This window comes from Pinus tabuliformis, chromosome Q, assembly GCF_031772625.1.
Source record: "Pinus tabuliformis cultivar Carrire ecotype Pingquan chromosome Q, CPIR1, whole genome shotgun sequence".
Lineage (NCBI taxonomy): Eukaryota > Viridiplantae > Streptophyta > Pinopsida > Pinales > Pinaceae > Pinus > Pinus tabuliformis.
In genome coordinates this window covers 312301274-312322765 of record NC_142296.1, presented here as the reverse complement: position 1 = coordinate 312322765, position 21492 = coordinate 312301274, and positions in this window count along the sequence as shown.

Here is a 21492-nt window from a genome sequence, read left to right as displayed (position 1 = left end):
GTTCTCCTTTACAAATAAGTAGTGTAATTGTACTGTCGTTTCTTGATTTGAAAGTGTCGCAAGTGTCGTTTTCAGTCATAGAAGAGAATCCGATTGCTCTTGATAGTCGATTACCCTATTACTATTGTATTTGATCTGAATTAGTAGTTTTTCTAGTGTCGAAAGCAAGTTTTCAATTCCAAATCGCAAATTGTTGTCATTGTCCTCATTTTGTCTTGAAAAGAAGCTTGTTAGTAATTGTTGCTTTGAAAAATAATTCAGATTTGCGCATTAGCTTTCTTTTGATCATTTACACATTAAGAAGGCTGAAAACAAATACATGCATGTGCATTTGCATTTATACTGTTTGTTGGTTTGATTTAGGACAGTGCATATAGTGTGTGCTCTTTGCTCTTTGTTGAAATAATGCCATCTCTCTTTCCTTAGTAGCTAGGATTTTCATTTGCAAAAAGAAGATTAAACGACTGTTTATCATCTTAGATTGCATTTTAGAAATTGTACATCTACATCACGCGGTGAACCTGAAAGGCAAATTTCTTAAGCAAGATCAACTATAAAATAAATTTAATGAATCTAAAAACGCTTTGGAACCTAACGCACAACATCTAGAAGTCTAGGCTAGAGACGTATTCCAACGTCGTAAAGCCTGGTAACTGTTGTTTTCACTGTTGGTTGGGTGATTCCTCCACTTTGAGACGATAAGTGCCAATACGGACTTGTGCTCCCACGTACCGTCAAGTATATTTTGGGAGACCACAATAGGCTTTATCCTTTATCCATAGGAAGCCGTGTCTGCCACCCTATCGATCGCAATGCACTGAACACAGCATTCGGGAAGATTGACTGCCGTACCATAAAAAGTATTCTGTAGTTTTGTGATTGGTTTGGTAATCCCTCTGTCTAGATTTCTAGAGCAGTCCCTTTCATTCCTTTTCAGACTCCTTAACGGAAAAGGTCCATCTGAGCACTTGTCACTTCAGGCTCATTAAAAATCGAAGGCGACTAGAGTCATCATTTGTTTTTTCTCGACTCTTAAAAATTGAAAAAACAATTTGTGTCAAAGCGTCTAAAATTTATTTTAAACAGAATAATTATCACCTTTCCTACGTTGGTCTTAGTTTGAAGAAAATGGAGTCCACCAACCAAGGAGTTCCCCTTGGAGGAAATCCTAGTCCCTTCTCCTCTTAGGGAGATGTTGGTGCACCCCATATGGCCACATTGTCGCTTCCATGATTGACAATCAGCTTGCCCGTATGGCTCTTCTCAACCTCCGTCATTCAGAACACCGCGACTCCTGAACAATCGAGTCAGCAACTAAATGATACCAGAGTTACCCCCAACCCTCTACTTCGTCCAATTCTTCCTCTCCTCCTTCCTCTTCGCTTGATGAATGTTGGGTCCTTATAATACTAGTGATTACCCCATTACTATTTTAGTTATACCCCTTATTTATATTATTATGCCCCTATTACCCCCATATTGTTATTTTTGTGCCCCATAGAATCCCTCTATTGTTATTTTTGTGGCTTTATATTATTATTGTTAGGTCGGCTGGATTATATTGTGACTCCTTAGACTCCTATATATAGAAAGGAGGTTTTGTTATTTGTATCATCGAAGAATTGTTCATTTATGTAATGTAAAGGAGGTTTCCCCCTCGAAGAGGCTGAATTCTAAGGCGTTGATCTATCTTTTCTATCTTTTCTTGAGCTGGTTTCATAACATTTGGTATCAGAGCTTTGGATTCTAGGGTTTCGCTGCTCCAAACAGGTCATCGTGGCATTTTCGCTATAACTTTTTTTCTGTGATGTTTCAGAAGTCGCAAAAAAAACCCATTTGAGAAGAAATCACGCTGAACCATGGGTCCAAATTTCAGATCTATTTGTGTGATATTTGCGGAGATATGATCTGAGGAAGTTGGTCTTTTTGCAGACTCCTGAATTACATTCAAAACAGGTGACCTGGGGAAAATCGTCATAACTTTCTCTCTGTGGATCAGATTGAAATTTTGTAAGAAGGTACAGAAAGAGGACGGACTGTAGTTTCTTGTGTGTGTGTTTCAGATTCAAAGGTTGAAACAGTGACTCGTGGCACGTCGTACAAGTTCGCTCTACTGAACTAATCTAAAAGCAAGTCACTGTGGGAGATTTCACATAACTCTTCCTTGGAGAATCCAATTTGGCTCAGACTTGTGGCATTGGAAAGAGGACGCAGAAGGCTACTACAGGTAGCAATTTCAGAACTGGATGATCTGAAATTACAGAGATACATCAGATTCAATATCAGGCTTCTATAAAGTGAAAAAAAAGGTGTGTAGTTTTTTTTTAAATTTTTGTGTAAGCTTGGTTTAACGGAATTCAAAGGGCATAGTAAAGCATTATTATCGGTAACTGATGCCCCGAGGAAAGAAAATGCAAACACCTAGTAAGGAACCTGAAAGCTCTAGCATGACTCATGAAGAAGAGGAAGAAATGCTACATGATATATCAAAATTACAAGAACAAGTGCAACAAATGTCACGCTCACAAAAGCTAACAGAAGCTAAGATAAGTGGCGTGGAATCTAAGGTAAATGGCGTGGAATCTAAGATAAAGGGCATGGAAGCTAAGATGGATGATTTGAAGATAGATTTGAAGACAGACATGGAAGAATTGAAGAAGTTGCTACAAGAAAGGGTCACTAATGGTGAAAAGGTAGTAAAGGAAACTCATGATGAGAACAAAAGAAATGTTAATCATGATTCCATAGACGCTAATGTTGGATCGAAGAATCACCATATTCCAAAAATCGATATGAGGAAGTTTGATGGCAAGGATCCCGCCACATGGATATTACAGATGGAGCAATTCTTCGATCTCAATAATGTGCAAAACACACAAAAGGTACGTATGGCAACTGTATATTTGGAACCAAATCAGTTTGTATGGTATCAATGGCTTTGCTCTCGTAAAAAATTTATCACTTGGGCAATTTTTACGGAAGAATTGATAGCACATTATGAAGATACAAAAAGCAACACTTTTTTTAGCCAATTGATAAGTCTCAAACAAAAGGGTTCAGTAATGGAGCACATTGAGGAGTTCCAAAAATTGAACATAAGGGTAAAAGATATTCCAGAGGAGCATAGGATTGATGTGTTCATAGGGTCTTTAAAGGATAATATCCAACATGATGTTCGCCTTTGGGAACCTGATTCATTAGAGAAGGCATTCAGGTTAGCAAGAAAAATGGAAAGCAAAATTATGGCAACCAGGAAGCATACCACTCACAACTATAAAGACGGAAGTGTTGTTGCCCCTAGTCTTCCACAACCTATAAGGTTGACACCACAACAATTGGAAGAAAAAAGAGCAAAAGGGCTTTGTTACAGTTGTGATAGCAAATACACTAAAGGTCATAAGTGTGCTGAGAAGAAATTATTCTACATAGATTGTGAAGAGGAAGAAGAAAAGGAGCAAGAAAGGTCAAAAGAAGAAGATATACTCCAGGAACAAAGCCTAGATGAAGAACAAATAAATCCGACCATATCTTGTAATGCATTGGCGGGAATTACCACTCCTCAAACCATCAAGATAGAAGGACAAATCAAGAAGAAAAAGGTAATAGTGTTGATTGATTCAGGAAGCACCCACAATTTTATTCATTGTAGGGTAGCAAAAGAATTGAATTGCTTCCTATATCCAGCACCAGAGTGTCAAGTGATGATTGCAAATGGAGGAACAATAAATTGCTCTGGAAAGTGCCATAATATCAAGCTATCCATGGGAGAATATGTATTGACTAGCCCAATGCTTTCCATTCCAATGGGAGGTGCTGATGTTGTACTAGGAGTCCAATGGCTACAATCCTTGGGTACAATAGCTTTTAATTTTCAAGAACTTTTCATCAAATTTTCTACGGAAGGAAAGGAAGTTGAATTAAGGGGTATTGCAGGGAAACCAGGAAAGATAATCAGCTCTAATGGCATGACAAAGCTTCTAAAAAAGGAGCAAAGAGGTGTAATTGCACAATTATGTTCGCTAGATGTTTCCACATTGGAATCATCTATTTCTCCAGATCTCCAAAAAGTCCTGGACAATCATTCCAAGGTATTTGAGACTCCCAAAGGTCTCCCACCTATGCGTGATCATGATCATGCTATTCATCTGATTCCAGGAAGTGTTCCTCCAAACATCAGGCCGTACAGATATCCCTATGTCCAAAAAAGTGAAATTGAACGTATGGTTGCAGAAATGCTAGAGGCTGGTATAATTCAACCGAGTCAAAGTTCTTTCTCAGCTCCAGTAGTATTGGTGCACAAGAAGGATGGATCATGGCGCATGTGTCCGGATTATAGGGAGCTCAACAAGCTCACTATTAAAGATAAGTTCCCCATTCCTGTTATTGATGAATTACTGGATGAATTGCATGGATCAATTTACTTCACCAAGTTGGATCTTCGTTCGGGATATCATCAAATCAGAATGAAGATTGAAGACATTCCAAAAACGGCATTTAGAACTCATGAGGGTCATTATGAATTTTTGGTCATGCCTTTTGGCCTTACCAATGCACCTTCAACATTTCAAGGTTTGATGAATTCAATTTTCAAACCATTCCTTAGAAAATTTGTGTTAGTATTTTTTGATGATATACTAATCTACAGCAAGTCTTGGAAGGATCATGTTGAACATGTTGACAGGGTGCTACAACTATTGGAGGAGAAACAATTATATGCAAAAAGATCCAAATGTTTCTTTGGAGTCCAGGAGGTGGAATATTTGGGTCATATTGTATCTCATGAAGGAGTTAAGGTAGACCCTAGCAAAATTAAAGCCATTAAGGAATGGAAAATCCCCACATCCATAAAGCATCTGCGAGGATTTCTTGGGTTGACAGGGTATTATCGCAAGTTTGTTAAGAATTATGGGAGAATAGCAGCACCTCTAACAACATTATTGAAGAAAGATTCATTTTCATGGACTCCGGAAGCAACAAAGGCCTTTGAACATCTTAAAGAGGCAATGTGCCAAGCACCGGTCTTAGCTACACCGGACTTCACAAAAACCTTTATTGTGGAATGTGATGCTTCAGGAAATGGAATTGGTGCTGTTCTAATGCAAGATGAAAGACCCATTGCTTTTGAAAGTCGTCCAATCAAGGGAAAGTTTTTAAGCAAAGCTATTTATGAGAAGGAAATGTTGGCAATACTCCATGCACTTAAGAAATGGCGACCCTACCTAATGGGAAGACACTTCAAGGTAAAAACGGATCATGATAGCCTTAAATACTTTTTAGAACAAAGATTATCCTCTGAAGAGCAACAAAAGTGGGTCACAAAGATGTTGGGTTATGACTTTGAAATCATCTACAAAAAAGGGAAGCAAAATGTGGTGGCAGATGCACTCTCAAGAAAGGATGAGGATGTGGAAGCATTGTTGTGTGCCATTTCTATTATCCAACCAGATTGGATAAACGAAGCAAGGGAGGAATGGAAGAATGACGAAGAAGTGTGGGCACTTATTCGAAAGCTACAACAAGATTCCAGTACTTCTGATACATTTAGCTGGCAAAATGATTCGTTATGGTACAAAGATCGCTTATACCTCTGTAAGAATTCCCAGCTAAAACAAAAGATTCTTATGGAATTGCACACTTCTCCCTTAGGAGGGCACTCAGGATTTTTAAAAACTTACCACAGGGTTAAGAAGGAATTTTTTTGGGATGGCCTTAAATCAGATATTCAAAAGTTTGTGGCGGAATGTTTGGTTTGCCAACAAAATAAAGTTGAAACAATTAAGACACCAGGTCTATTACAACCTTTATCCATTCCAAGCCAACGTTGGGAGGAGGTTTCAATGGATTTTATCACAGGTTTACCCAAGTCTGAGGGAAAGAGTGTCATCATGGTGGTAGTTGACAGACTTACCAAGTATGCACACTTTTGTGCATTATCACATCCATTTAAAGCCAGTACAGTTTCTACTGCATTTATGGAAACAGTTCAAAAGCTACATGGAAACCCAAAGATTATTGTAAGTGACAGAGATCCCATTTTCACTGGAAATTTTTGGACAGAATTATTTTCTTGTCTTGGTACTCAGTTAGCTCATAGCTCATCTTATCATCCTCAATCTGATGGGCAAACTGAGATAGTAAACAAATGTTTGGAAGGATATCTTCGTTGCTTTGTATCTGATAAACAGACACAATGGGTCAAATGGTTGCCTCTGGCTGAATGGTGGTATAACACTTCCTTCCATACAGCAACAAAAATGACCCCATTTATGGCACTTTATGGGTATCAACCACCATCCATCACATCATATTTAAGAGAAAATTCTAAGGTTCAGGCAGTGGAACATCACATCGAACATCAACAACAAGTCCTCCAACTCTTAAAGGATAACCTCGTGTTGGCACAAAATAGAATGAAACAACAGGCAGATCAACATCGCAGTGAAAGAAGTTTTGATGTAGGTGATTGGGTATTCCTACGGCTACAACCATATAAGCAAATGTCCCTAAAGCAAGCTAAGAAGGATAATAAATTATCACCAAAGTATTATGGTCCGTACAAGGTGTTGCAAAAGATTGGTACTATGGCATACAAATTGGAGCTTCCTGCAGCTTCTCGATTGCACCCAGTTTTCCATGTTTCATGTTTAAAGAAGGTTATAGGTGACAAGCTCCCAATTCAAACAATATTGCCAGAACTTGACGAGGAAGGAAAAATTATATTGGAACCGGAAGCAGTCACAGAAACAAGAACTCGACAGCTACGAAATCGATCAATTTCAGAGTATCTTATCAAGTGGAAGAACTTATCCGCTGAAGATTCCACATGGGAGGATGAGAATTTTATGCAGAAGTATCCAGAACTACTCAAGCGTTGAGGACAACACTTTTTTGAAGGAGAGGGGCATGTTGGGTCCCTATAATACTAGTGATTACCCCATTACTATTGTAGTTATACCCCTTATTTATATTGTTGTGCCCCTATTACCCCCATATTGTTATTTTTGTGCCCCATAGAATCCCTCTATTGTTATTTTTGTGGCTTTATATTATTATTGTTAGGTCGGCTGGATTATATTGTGACTCCTTAGACTCCTATATATAGAAAGGAGGTTTTGTCATTTGTATCATCGAAGAATTGTTCATTTATGTAATGTAAAGGAGGTTTCCCCCTCGAAGAGGTTGAATTCTATGGCGTTGATCTATCTTTTCTATCTTTTCTTGAGCTGGTTTCATAACAATGAAGCTGGTAAAGCCAAAAATCAAGTACCTGAGAAGAAGAAGGAAAAGAAGAAGAAAGAGAAGAAGAAGAAGGATCCAAAGGTGAAAAGGGGCAACCAAGCGTCGTCTAGCGAAAATCCACACACTGCACTGACCAGGCCTAAATCACCATGTGTCATTTGCAAAGGAGACCACTATCATCGAGATTGTCCTTGCATCCCTCGGATCTTAAGGGACTGGTCTCCTCGTTTTCACAACTCGGTGTCGTCAACCTCTGATGATCATGTTGAAAATACACCGTCAACTAGTGAAAGTGAAGCCCCTGGACAAAAAGGAAAATGTAAATTTCCTTGTAAACTGTGTGAAGGAAATCACGCTGTCCACCGTTGTCCCTTCTTAGATGAGGCTAAAATAGTTTTGGACGACCGTCCGGTTTCACCATTACGGCTTCCTCCTGGATATAAGAAACTCTTACTGAGTTCGTCACTAGTTGAAAATCCGGCTGACACGCCCTTGTGGTCGGCCGAAGCATTTATCATTAGAGAAGAACCATCTGAATCCATACCAGAAGAAAGTCAAAAGGTTGAGGCGGCAGTTGACCTGGTCTTGCCTTCAGAGGTTCCATCTTCAGATGATACAGTCTTCGAAGAGAATAAGGATGACACCATCCAAATTCTTTTTGTAAGCACAGACTCCGATGAACATGGGGGCAACTTACCCGTTCCTTTACCACAGGAAGGAAGTTCGTCAGAGTCATACCTGGCCGTCTATTCGGTCCCACCTCCAAGCAACCTGGTTGTTTCCTTTGACTAGAATCTTCTAGGCAGACCCCGTTTACCGACTAGTGTACCATTTCGAATCATTGCTCAAATATATAGAATGGTCATGGTCGGTACCATCATAGATGAAGGGGCTTCTATGAGTATCCTTTCCTCAACTTCTTGGAAAGCGCTTGGTTCGCCATCGCTTTTTCCTGAAATGAGAAATCTAACAATCTTTGACAAAGGAACCAGTCGACCATTAGGGATCCTTCCCAATGTGCCCATTACATTGAGAGGGAAAACCGTTCACATGAACGTAATGGTAGTCCAAGGACCCCTGGATTATAATCTACTCCTTGGACGAGACCATATTTATTGCATGGGAGCCATTGTCTCCTCACTCTTTAGAGTAATGTGTTTTCCACACGAAGTAAGAGTGGTCAATCTCATAGACCAGCTTTCATTCCCCGGTTCACGCATAGCAAATAGTCATATACCATCCCTGAATGGTCTTTTCACGCAAGGAATGTCTTATCAATCTCCAGTCCATCCTCCTGATGAGCGCGAGTGATTCGGAGGATATGACTAAAACCCAGGGGGCATGCACCCTGGTCTGCTTCGGCAAGAGAACCTTGGGTATAGGGTTGATTTCCGCGAGTGATATATGACTAATCTAGTGAACCCGTCCTTACACGAAAATGGGAACAGACTGGAATAAGATACCTTCGTTAAGGTTATGCCGGGTGACACCACTCCTCTTTGCCTATTTCGATAGGCATCGCCGAGAAAGAATTTTATCCGCTACACGGATGAAACTTTCTTGGTAACATGGAAATTTTGCTCTATACCTAGGGGCATGCAAACCTTTTGGCATGCAAGCGAAGAGCGACTATTTATTTTTTAAATTTGTAGGTCCTCTAACCCTTTAAACTCATAGGATTAGTCATTTCCTAACTTGCATAAAGAAAGGATCCGGAGCAAAGCTTTGTAAGGTGCAAGCTCCACAAAAATGGCATCTTAGATGAGACATCCTTATTATACGACTGGATCGAGCAGTTTTAACGCGGACTTCATGCTCGTTAAAAAATAAACATAGGCAATGAGCAAGTGTTTCCCCCAGCATTTAAGCTCATTTTAAAATAAAAAATGAACCAATTTCCGGTAAATAACCATCGTGAATGTAGTACTTCAGCCTTTGAAGCCTTGGTCGTGTTCTCATCATCACCTCCACTCTGTATTGGCCGATCATTCACTTCCACTTGATTGTTTACCCCTTTTGAGGAACAGCTGCGAAGAGTGATCTTATTAGCCATCCTTGTGACACTGCCGTGATTGGAAAATTCCAAACCTTACCTGGAATCAGCTCCTACCCGAATTCATCACTCGTTCCTCAAAAACGAGTCTCCTTTAAGCTCTTTTCAACTGACTCGTAAAATATGAAAAGATTGCCGAGCCATTGGCCTCTCCAGCTCGTTAAAGTGACCGGAAGTGCTATCCATCCTTTAGATTTTAATCTTTTTGGACCTGAGGGATTATTACACAAAAAGATCGAGCGCTTGTTTTGTTCAGCTCGTTAAAAGTACCGAAAATTCATCCCTTCTGTATTGTTTTATACTTTTTCGGACTTAAGGGATTAGATGAAGAAAAGGGATTTTGGATTTTCCTTTACGTTCTTTTTCAGACTCTCTAAAATTGAAAAGGACCGAGTTATCTTTGTCGTTAAACTCGTTAAAACCTAACAGCGACAAACTTGTCCATAACAGACAAGAACGAGTTTCACTATCGCTAGGCTCGTTAAAACATAGCGATGGGTTTGCCCGAAGGGAAAATTATAGAACAAGCATATGTTATCCTCCTCAAGCTTGAAAAAAAAATAAAGAGGTGCAGGTCAGCAATGACTGGGGAAAAATTGGGAAGAAAACTTGAAAAAAAACTTTGTTGGTAGCAAGTCGCTCTTGAACATGACACTTTCACTCCGCATCCAAGTCGGGTTGGGTTGTTCCATTCACTGGTCACATCACAATGGTTCCATCAAACCATCCACATTTGGGGTTAATGCTACCAATCCATCATGTCAGTGTCGCCGATATGTTCAAGAGAAGTCGCTCAGAGAATTCACCTGTGTCTCGCCCACTATAATACATTTTCGCTCCATTCTTTCATGACCGCCACCCTGAACCATATATCACCAGATCGTTTTCACCTACATTAAAATCATTTGCTCCGTTCCGTGTCATTGATGTGGGATTCTTTAAGGCCCTCCTATGATGGATCGCTTCTTGTCGACATCAGCTCATTATCCAAGAAGTCGATCTAGGAACAACCCTTTCAGTACTTTGAAGCTTGCATGCCTCAATGGCAAGTTTCTCACTTCCGGCGACAGGTTTACATCAATGGCCTTCGACCGAAAGATTTTACGTGGTGTTTGACACCAAGTCCCTTATTCACACCATGTGAATTGTATTGTAGTACCTTGAGGATCATTATCATTATCGGTGATTCCTCTCGTGCCTGTTAACAACTTACATCACTGGTTGGTAATCAGGTGATGTCTTTCCATGTTCGACTCCAGAACATCTCTCACATGGATCGACTTGTACTTTGAGTGAAGATCAAATGGGATTGAAGACCCCGGATCTAGTTTCATCCATCCAGGCTGTCATATATATTCAAGAAAATAAAGACATCAAATGTACATCATTGCTGCACAGATAATCATCTAATCTAAGGGATGATGGCTCTACCAGAATCATCAGTCTACACTCAGAAAATTGTCTGTCCTATGTACATGAAAATGAATTTATAAAGCTGAGCATGGGAATGCCCGCCTCAGCTAGATCATGAAAATATTATGAAGATAATGTATTGTATTGTATCTTATTACAGGTCTCCTTCCAGCTTGAAAGAACTTCGGATCCTCATGATAAAGCATTTCACCCGACATCAAAAGATTAATGACCTCATGCTTTAGGGGGCAACTGTTATAGACATTTTTGGGCACTGCAACCCCAAGCATAAATGTCCATAAACCAAGGGCTCCTAAGTCCCTAAAGGTGTTGTTCCAACCCCTAAAAGAACAAGGTCAAATGATTACAACATCTCCCAGAAGTTCTCCATGAAAAACTACTCAGAACTGGTCAAAATTGGACCATTTCACCTGCCCCATAGGCAAAGTGCGTTGCATCCCACCTAAATACACACAGTAGGTGCATTTCATTTCAAAAATCCCTTCTATGGGGTGTGATGGGTGAGAAGTGACAAATGGCAGGGTCAATCCGCAAGGTGGAGAAGCATGGAATCTTCCAGAAACTTCTCCTATGACACTTGCCTTTCTAAATTTGACCAGGGATGAGTAAGAGATCATCAATCTCCAAGTGGAATCAAGAACTATCAGAGGGAAGACACTAATCAAATCTCAAGCTGACTCATCTCCCTTGCAGACATCTATATATGGATCCCTAATCCTAGAGATCCTGAGGCTGGAATTTTGCATATTTTAAGGAATTGTTGTTGGTTTCTTGAGACAACATCATAGTGTTGGGTGATCTAATCTTTTCATGAGGTGAAGAAGGGCTTACTTGCTGAGAGGATGATGCTGGGTCAGAACAATTGGTTGTAATTCTCTTGGCTCTTTCTTGATTATCAATAAAACTATTCAAGTTTTCCTCCATACAGTTGTGTGATTGATGTTTTATGCATTTGTGTGGTTAATATACATCTGATCTTGTATTGCTTATGATAATAGATCTATGTTCTCGTATAGTGTTATGCTGCTTTGATTCTACAGGTGCTCTGTGAAGCTGGGTACGAAAACAAGTAGCAAAGGACTATCAGAAGAGAGAGGAATCGAGCAAGGAACCAAGCGCAAGACAGAGGTTGGTCTCCTTTATTCTTCTCTCATCTATCTTTCATAAAGGAAAACGAAAGTAGTTTTAGTTTGTTTGTTTCTAAGGCAGCTACCAGCCTTAGTGGGATTAGCAGTTCTACATAGACACTATTCCCGGTAACATAACCCTTATGCTTTTGTTACATTTTTTTTTTCGCTAAGGGTAATTGTTTTGGTCAAGTAATCCACTTTTTACCTTTGTCGCAGATGTCAAACCTATTGGAATCATTTTTTGGATATGCCGACGGAGCAAGTCGTAGTTAGCGAAACCTATCTTCTGCGGCCTAGGCCATTTTTGATCCGAGTGGCGAGTTAGTAAGTTTCAGAGGGGTACGTATTGGTCGGTTAAGAATAACATCGCTGAATATAGCACGTTGATAGAACTCCTCTCTGATGCCATCACACATGGCATACGTTGACTTGTCGTCAGGCTAGACTCACAACTCTTCATGCTACAACTCACTGGTATCTACTCCATCCGAAATCCAACTATCTATCGCATGTTCCTAAGGGTCAAGATTTTGGAAAGGCAATTTGATTTTATTCAATATCAGCATATTTCCAGAAACTTAAACACATTAACAGATTCATTAACAAATTATGTGTTAGATAGACATTTGCAACATTTATAAAAAGAAGCATTTCATCAATATTTGCATCAGGATCATGTAACTTAACCAAAATAAAACTCCGAAAATCAAAAATATATATATAACTGTTTATGGTTTACACATAATGTTCTGTAACCAAGACAAAAATTGGTCAGATGACCCAAAACTCAAAACGCTAGGGGGCACCCTAGTCTAATGATGCTGGTGATAACAAGTCACCGCCTGTGCAATCATGCGTAAAATCCTAGTCCATTGACTCGGCACGCCGGTAGTATGTCGCTGCAACCTCAGAGGTAGCTCGTCAGTCCTCACGTCCGGAATACCAAGAGTGAGGCCTTCGACCTGATCCTGCAATGCTGAAAGAGTCTCGGCCACATCAAGGTCGCGAAGGATAGCCCTTCCCACAGCCTCTCCTGCTGGAGTGGCAGCTGGCACTCTCAGGCGTACTACTGGCCGAACTGGTCCAACATCTGCATGAGCACATGAGTTTTGATTAGTCCTGATAGAAGAAAGCACAAGAACATTATAAAAAAAAATGATAAACAGAGATATGGTCAGAGAATTTACCGATGACACCCCACTGCTCGCCAGCCGGCAGTACCAAATCCGGATCACCTCGGAAATCCATACCAGCATATGGATACTTAGAAAAAACCATCTCCTGACAATTGAACCACTTGAAGAAGGTATCAGAAAAGGAAACCTGGGACTGACCAGCATGTCTGGCCATAAGGTCGACCCATCTCTGCATCCGTGGCTCAGTCGGTGGAGGTAAACCAAGTGAAACATACTGCGGCTGCATCAGCGGGATCTTTTCCAAGGCAAAAGCGGTCAAAATAGAACCATATCCAAAGTTCTTCAATCTTCCGTTTTTCACCTTGGTCAATTGTTCTTTCATCATAGAGAGTACTGCATCACACCAGTTGAACACCTTTGGTTCAAGGCATTCCAAGGCATACTGCATATAAGACCTGTTGGCCACATGAAGAGCCGCACTACCAGCCAGTCTAGCAAAAGTAAACAGAATGGTCCTCAAGGACCTGCCAGTGACATCTCGGATTTTGATATTCCCATCCTTACTAGGCTGAGATCCCTCTCTGCAATACCGACGAATGTAGTCTCTCACAGATTCACCCCCACAGGTCGAACCTGATAATGAGATAGGGGCACCACGCCTCGATAAGCCGGTCAAAAAATAGATGTCCACGATAGTCAAGGGGATGGATTTGCCCCTAATATGGAACACTTGTTTGGTAGGATCCCATGCATCGAGAAAATATTGCAACAAATTGATTTTTTGCCTCATGCTAGAGATGCAGAAAAACTTGAACAGGCCACAGTTCCGCAGTGCATTTACCGTAACCGGATCATGTAAAGCAAGCATGTCCTCTTCTTCATGCTCATGTTCTTGCCATGTAACAGGCATTTTGCTCCAATGAATCTCTGAAAACAAACAAGAGAAGAGTCAGGATCCTGATTTGGTGAAAAACAGGCAAAAATTTCCATCAAAAACTGTGCACAAGTTTCCCTCCTTGCGCCCATCGCACCCCCAGTAGTGTACTGGGTGGGATGCATGCTGACTGGCCAATGGCCAAGCCAGCATGCATCGCACCTTTTGATATAGGAAGGGTGCGATGGAGCCAGGGCGAGTTTTTCAAACCCCAGAGGCTCAGAAAAACCAGAAAACATGCTCAGAATTCAAAAAGGAAAGAATGAAACTGAAGATCTCAGGTTTAGCTCTTACCTGGTCCAGACGGCGCCAAGAATCATCCATAGAATCTCCTGGAATCAGCGAGTGAAAATCAAGGGGGAAAACACCTCCAAAGCTCCAACAAACCAAAATTCAAATGAAATGGTAAAATGAGAGGTAAAAACCACTTTTAAATTACTTTTCACGTAATTCAAGTAAAATATTAGTGCTTTGACTCATTTTTCAAGCATATATTGTTCGTTTCTAACTAGTTTGATGAAGCAATTGAGCAGAACCTTTGAAGGAACAAAGTTGTCAATGGTTAAATCAAGGTAATCATTGAACATTATATCGAGCAGTTTTAACGCGGAATTCAAGCTCGTTAAAAAATAAACATAAGAAATGAGCAAATGTTTCCCCCAGAGTTTAAGCTCATTCATTAAAAAATGAACCAATTTCCGGTAAATAACCATCGTGAATGCATTATCATCAGCCTTTGAAGCCTTGGTCGTGTTCTCATCATCACCTCCACTCTGTATTGGCTGATCATTCACCTCCATTTGATTGTTTACCCTTTTCAAGGAACAGATGCGAAGAGTGATCCTGTTAGCCATCCTTGTGACACTGCCGTGATTGGAAAATTCCAAACCTTACCTGGAATTAGCTGCTACCTAAATTTATCACTTGTTCCTCGAAAAACGAGTCTCCTTTAAGCTCTTTTCATATGACTCGTAAAATATGAAAAGATTGCCGAGTAATTGGCCTCTCCAACTCGTTAAAGTGACCGGAAGTGCTATCCCTCCTTTAGATTTTAATCTTTTTGGACCTGAAGGATTATTACAAAAAATATCGCGCTTGTTCTATTCGGCTCGTTAAAATTACCGAAAATTCATCCCTTTTGTATTATTTTATACTTTTTCGCACTTAAGGGATTATATGACAAAAAAGGATTGTTGGATTTTTCTTTACGTCCCTTTCAGAATCTCTAAAATTGAAAAGGAATGAGTTATCTTTGTCGTTAAACTCGTTAAAACTGAATAGCGACAAACTTGTCCATACCGACAAGAACGAGTTTCACTATCGCTAGGCTCGTTAAAACATAGCGATGGGTTTGCTTGAAGGGAAAATTATAGAACAAGCATATTTTATCCTCCTCAAGCTTGACAAAAATAAAGAGGTACTGGTCAGCAATGACTGGGGAAAAATTGGAAAGAAAACTTGAAGAAACTTTATTGGTAGCAAGTCGCTCTTGAACATGACACTTTCACTCTGCATCCGAGTCGGGTTGGGTTGTTCCGTTCACTGGTCATATCACCATTGGTCCGTCGCACCATCCATATTTGGGGTTAACGCTACCAATCCATCATGTCAGTGTCGCCGATATGTTCAAGAGAAGTCGCTCAGAGAATTCACCTGTGTCTCATCCACTACAATACATTTACACTCTGTTCTTTCATGACCACCACCCTGAACCTTATGTCATCAGATCATTTTCACCTCCATTAAAATCATTTGCTCTGTTCCGTGTCATTGATGTGGGATTCACTAAGGCCCTCCTATGACGGATCGCTTCTTGTCGACATCATCTCATTATCCAGGAATTCAATCTAGGAACAACCCTTTCAGTACTTTGAAGCTTGCATGCCTCAATGGAAAGTTTCTCACTTCCGGCGACAAGTTTACATCAATGGCCTTCGACCGAAATATTTTGCGTGGTGTTTGATGCCAAGTCCCTTATTCACACCACGTGAATTGTATTATAGTACCTTGAGGGTCATCATCATCATCGGTGATTCCTCTCACGCCTATTCACAGCTTACATCATTGGCTCGTAATCAGGGAATGTCTTTCCATGTTTGACTCCAGGACATCTCTCACATGGATCGACTTGTACTTTGAGTGAAGATCGAATGAGATTGAAGACCCCAGATCTAGTTTCATCCATCCAGGCTGTGATATATATTCAGGAAAATAAAGACACCAAATGTACATCATTGTTGCACAGATGATCATCCAATCCAAGGGATGATGGCTCTACCAAAATCATCAGTCTGCACTCAGACGATTGTCTGTATTATGTACATGAAAATGAATTTATAAAGCTGAGCATGGGAATGCCCACCTCAGCTAGATCATGAAAAACTTTGGATCCTCATGATAAAGCATTTCACCCGACATCAAAATATTAACGACCTCATGCTTTAGGGGGCAACTGTTATAGACATTTTTGGGCACTGCAACCCCAATCATAAATGTCCACAAACCAAGGGCTCCTAAGTCCCTAAAAGTGTTGTTCCGACCCCTAAAAGAACAAGGTCAGCTGATTACATCATCTCCCAGAGGTTCTCCATGAAAAACTACTCAGAACTGGTCAAAACTGGACCATCTCACCTGCTCCATGGTCAAAGTGCACTGCATCCCACCTAAATGCACACGGGAGGTGCGATGCATACTGAAAAGCCCTTCTATGGGGTGTTATGGGCGAGAGTGGACAAATGGCAGAGTCAATTTGTGAGGTGGAAAATCATGGAATCTTCCAGAAACTTCTCCTGTGACACTTGCCTCTCTGCATTTGCCCAGGGATGAGTAAGGGATCATCAATCTCCAATTGGAATCAAGAACTGTCAGAGAGAGGACACTAATTAAATCTCAGAAGCCGACTCACCCTCCTTTCAAACATCTATACATGGATCCCTCATCCCAGAGATCCGAAGGCTGGAATTTTGTATCTTGTAAGGAAGTGTTGCTGGTTTCTTGGTGTAACATCATAGTGTTGGGTGATCTAAGCTTTTCATGAGGTGAAGAAGGGATTTCTTGCTAAGAGGATGACGTTGGGTCAGAACAATTGGTTGTAATCCTCTTTGCTATTCTTGATTATTAATAAAGCTATTCAAGTTTTCCTCCACATTCTTGTATGATTGTTGATATATGCATTTGTGTGGTCAATATATATCTGGTCCTATATTGTTTATGATAGTAGATCTCCGTTCTTGGATAGTGTTATGCTGCTTTGATTCCACAGGTGCTCTTTGAAGCTGGGTAGACGAGGAAGCGAGTGGCAAAGATCTATCAGAAGGGAGAGGGATCAAGCAAGGAACCAAGCACAAGACAGAGGTTGGTCTCCTTTGTTCCCCTCTTATCTACTTCTCATAAAGGAAAACGAAAGTGGTTTTAGTTTGTTTGTTTCTAAGGTAGCTACCAGCCTTAGTGGGACTAGCAGCTCTGCATAGACACTAGATTTCCTGATAACAGCTCCCTATGTCTAGAAAATGTTGAAGGCATCCCACATCTATTCATAAATTGTGCCTTTACTATCAGCGTCTAGGAAAAGTTGCAGAAATCTATTGGAAACATACATATATGTCATGGGAACTTAGTAGATGAATTATTTAAATATTGGGTGAGAAGGAAACCGCCCAAAAAAATTAGAGTGCTCCCTCTAATTGTGTACTAGGGAATTTGTGTTGACCTTGATTATGTTTTGTAGAGGCATTGATGATACAGGTGTTGTGTTACAGCGTTTGATGGTTGGCATTGATGTCAATTTGGGCATGTGTTGCAGTTGGCTTGATTGTGCAGATGATTGTGTTGCAAGTAGATGTACTCTTTGATGGACGGGCTTACAGATGTACTATTTGACATATGTACCCTTATGTTGCTTGGTTTGGGAGATATTATTACCATGTTATAGATATCCTTGGTATTGGCTTAACCATGGCATCTGCCTATGGTATTTGCTTGCATATTACCATGGTACAGGGGTCCATGGTATTGGCCAATCCATGGTATCGACTCGAGTATTGCCCTAGAGTTTACTTTGGTACATATCTCCATGGTATTGGGATAACAATGGTATTTCCCCAAGGTGTATGCCCAAGGTATTGATTGGAGACTATTGATGATATTTTGACATGTTTTCTTGTGATTATTTTTTTGGAGAGTGTAGATTGATTTGGTGAGTGGATTTATTGATGGTGAGAGTGTATGGGTGGAGTAAGTGAGTGCTACAGTACTTTATATAGATGTTTATACATACGTAGATGATTTTAGAGTGTGCATATCATATTTTATTATTCAAATTAGAGATGTTGTTGGGTTGCTCATAGTGACCTCAATTCCAACAATTTGGTATCATATCTCTTCTTCTTTCGTCTAAATTCAAATTTTTGGTCTATGAAGTGTAGCTTTTAGAGAGAGGATATTCCTTGCAGGTTGATGATGGAGATGACAATCGGGGGGAGCATGTTTGTTATGGTTTTTCATCGGCTATGGTGTTAAGTTGTCGCTTTGGTTGATAGTCATGTTGATGTGGTTGGAGTTGTTGGTTATTCACTGTTGTTGTTTATGATGTGTTGGCGTTGATGTTTATGTTGCTACTTGGGAGCATATTTTTGTTGCTACATTCATTTGTTGCTTCTTTATGTCGGTGATCATGTTTTCTTTGCTTTATATTTCTATGAGGAGTGAGTGATTTGAGTGATTATTTTCATTTGTTTATGCTCATTTGTGTTTTGGAGAGCGAGTGTTATTAACCTATTGCTGATGTATATGGTTTGTTGGTGCTTTATGCAACCCTAAGGAGTGTATTATTTGTTGTTGCATTGTGATTTGACCCAGATAGTGTTCAGGGGGAGATATTGATGATCAATAGAGTTATGATGGCATGTCATTTCCATTGATGTCAAAGGGGGAGTGTTTACATGATTTAGTGTCAGAGGAAAATATCATTCGGTTAGTTCAATCGGGGTTGCCATCAATGACAAAGGGGGAGATTGTTGGAATTGATGATGTGTTGCAGAAGCATTGATGATGCAGTTGTTGTTTTGTAGTGTTTGATGGTTGGCATTGATGTCAACCTGGTCATGTCTTGAAATTGTCTTGAGTGTGAAGATGATTGTGTTGCGGGTAGATGTACTATTTTATGGATGTGCTTATAGATGTACTCTTATGTTGCTTGGTTTGGGTGTTGGTATTATCATGGTACATATATCCTTGGTATTGGCTTAACCATGGTTTATGCTATGATATTGGCTTGCAGATTACCATGGTACAGGGGTCCATGGTATTGGCATAACCATGGTAATGACCCATGGTATTTCCTCGGAGTTTAATTTGGTACAGATATCCATGGTATTGGGATAGCCATGGTATTTTCACAAGGTATTGATTGGAGACTATTGATGATATTTTGACATATATTCTTGTGATTATTTTTGGTGGAGAGCATAGAATGATTTGGTGAGTGGATTGATTGATGGTGAGAGTATATGGGTGGAGTGAGTGAGTGCTACAGTACTTTACTTAGATGTTTATACATATGTAGCCTAGTTTAAAGTGTGCAAATCAAATTTCATTATTCAGATTAGAGATGTTGCTAGGTTGCTCATAGTGATCTCAATTCCAACAATTTGGTATCGGAGTTCTTATTCTTTTGTATAAATTCATATTTCTGGTCTATGAAGTGTAGATTTCAGAGAGAGGATATTCCTTGTAGGCTGATGATGGAGATGACACTCAGGGAGAGCATGCTTTTTGTGATTGTTGATCAGCTACGGTGCTGAGTTGTTGCTTTGGTTGACAGTGATGTTTATGTGGTTGGAGTTGTTGGTCATATTTTCCATTGTTGTTTATGATGTGTTGTTGTTGATGGTTATGTTGCTACTTGGCACCATTTTGTTGTTTCTACATTCATTTGTCATTGTTTTATGTTGGTGATCGAATTTTCTTTGTTGTGTGTTGTTATGAGGAGTAAGTGAGTTGAGTGATGTGTTTGATGTGTTTTTTCTCATTTGTGTTTGGAGATCAAGTGTTTCTATCTTATTTCTTATGGATATGGTTTGTTGGCACTTTGTGCATCCCTAAGGGGTGTATTGTTTGTTGTTGCATTGTGATTTGACCCAAATAGTGTTCATGGGGAGTTATTGATGATCATTATAGTTATGATGACATTCCCTTTTCCATTGATGTCAAAGAGTCAGTGTCTACATGATTCATTTTTATAGGACAGTATCAGTTGGTTGCTTCATCCAGGGTTTCCATCAACTCCAAAGGGGGAGATTGTTGGCATTGATGATGTGATGTATAGGAATTGATGACATAGGTGTTGTGTTGTAGTGTTTGATGGTTGGCATTAACGTCAACCTGGGCATGTGTTGCATTTGGATTGAGTGTGCAAATGGTTGTGTTGCAATTTGATGTAATCATTGATGGATGGGCTTAAAATGTACTCTTTGATAGATGTACTCTTATGTTTCTTGTTTTGGGTGTTGGTATTACCATGGTATAGATATCCTTGGTATTGGCTTAGCCATGGTATCTTCATATGGTATTGTCTTGCGGATTACCATGGTACAGGGATACATGGTATTGGCATAACCATGGTATTGACCCATGGTGTTGCCTCAAAGTTTACTTTGGTACATATATCCATGGTATTGGGATAACCATGGTATTTTCCCAAGGTATTGATTGGAGACTATTGATGATATTTTAACATATATTCTTGTGATTATTTTTGGTGGAGAGTGTAGATTGATTTGGTGAGAGGATTGATTGATGGTGAGAGTATATGGGTGGAGTGAGTGAGTGATACAATACTTTATATAGATGTTTATACATATTCAGCTGAGTTTAGATTGTGAAAATCAGATTTTATTATTCGGATTAGATATGTTAATGGTTTTCTCATAGTGAGCTCAATTCCAACAATTTGGCTGGAATGAAATAGTTCCATCTTTGAGAACTAAGGTAAATATTTCATCCAAGTGGCCATCAATAGTCTTTCCTGACTAACTTCCATTCCAAAAAATTCACCTTCCATACATACGCCGACTAGGAATGAAGTGGAAATTTTGAAATACAAGCCATGGGATTTTTTTGATGGGGCATAACAACAAAATCCTTCTTTAGGAGGATATGGAGGCATCATCCATCTGACAGACACATTTATTCTCATTCTCATGTAACATTGGCCTTGCAACAAACAAATATTTTGAGCTATTTAAACTCAAATTATTATTGCAGCTTCCTTGTAATCTACATCTCACTGAGGTTCATATATATAAAGACTCATTGGTCATTATCAAATGGATGCAAGGAACTTCTAGGCTAAAAATTTATACTCTCCTTTCACTTTATCAAAATGTGATTCAAAAAAGAAGGTCCTTTTGGAACATATTTTTCGTCACATATATAGGGAACTAAACCAAACAATTGTTCATCTTTCGAAGAGAGGATTGACACTGGATCAAGGACAGTGGAAAATCCAAGAAAGTCGTGAAGGCACAGTCAGGCACCAACAGCTATGCCCTTAATCATAATTAGAAA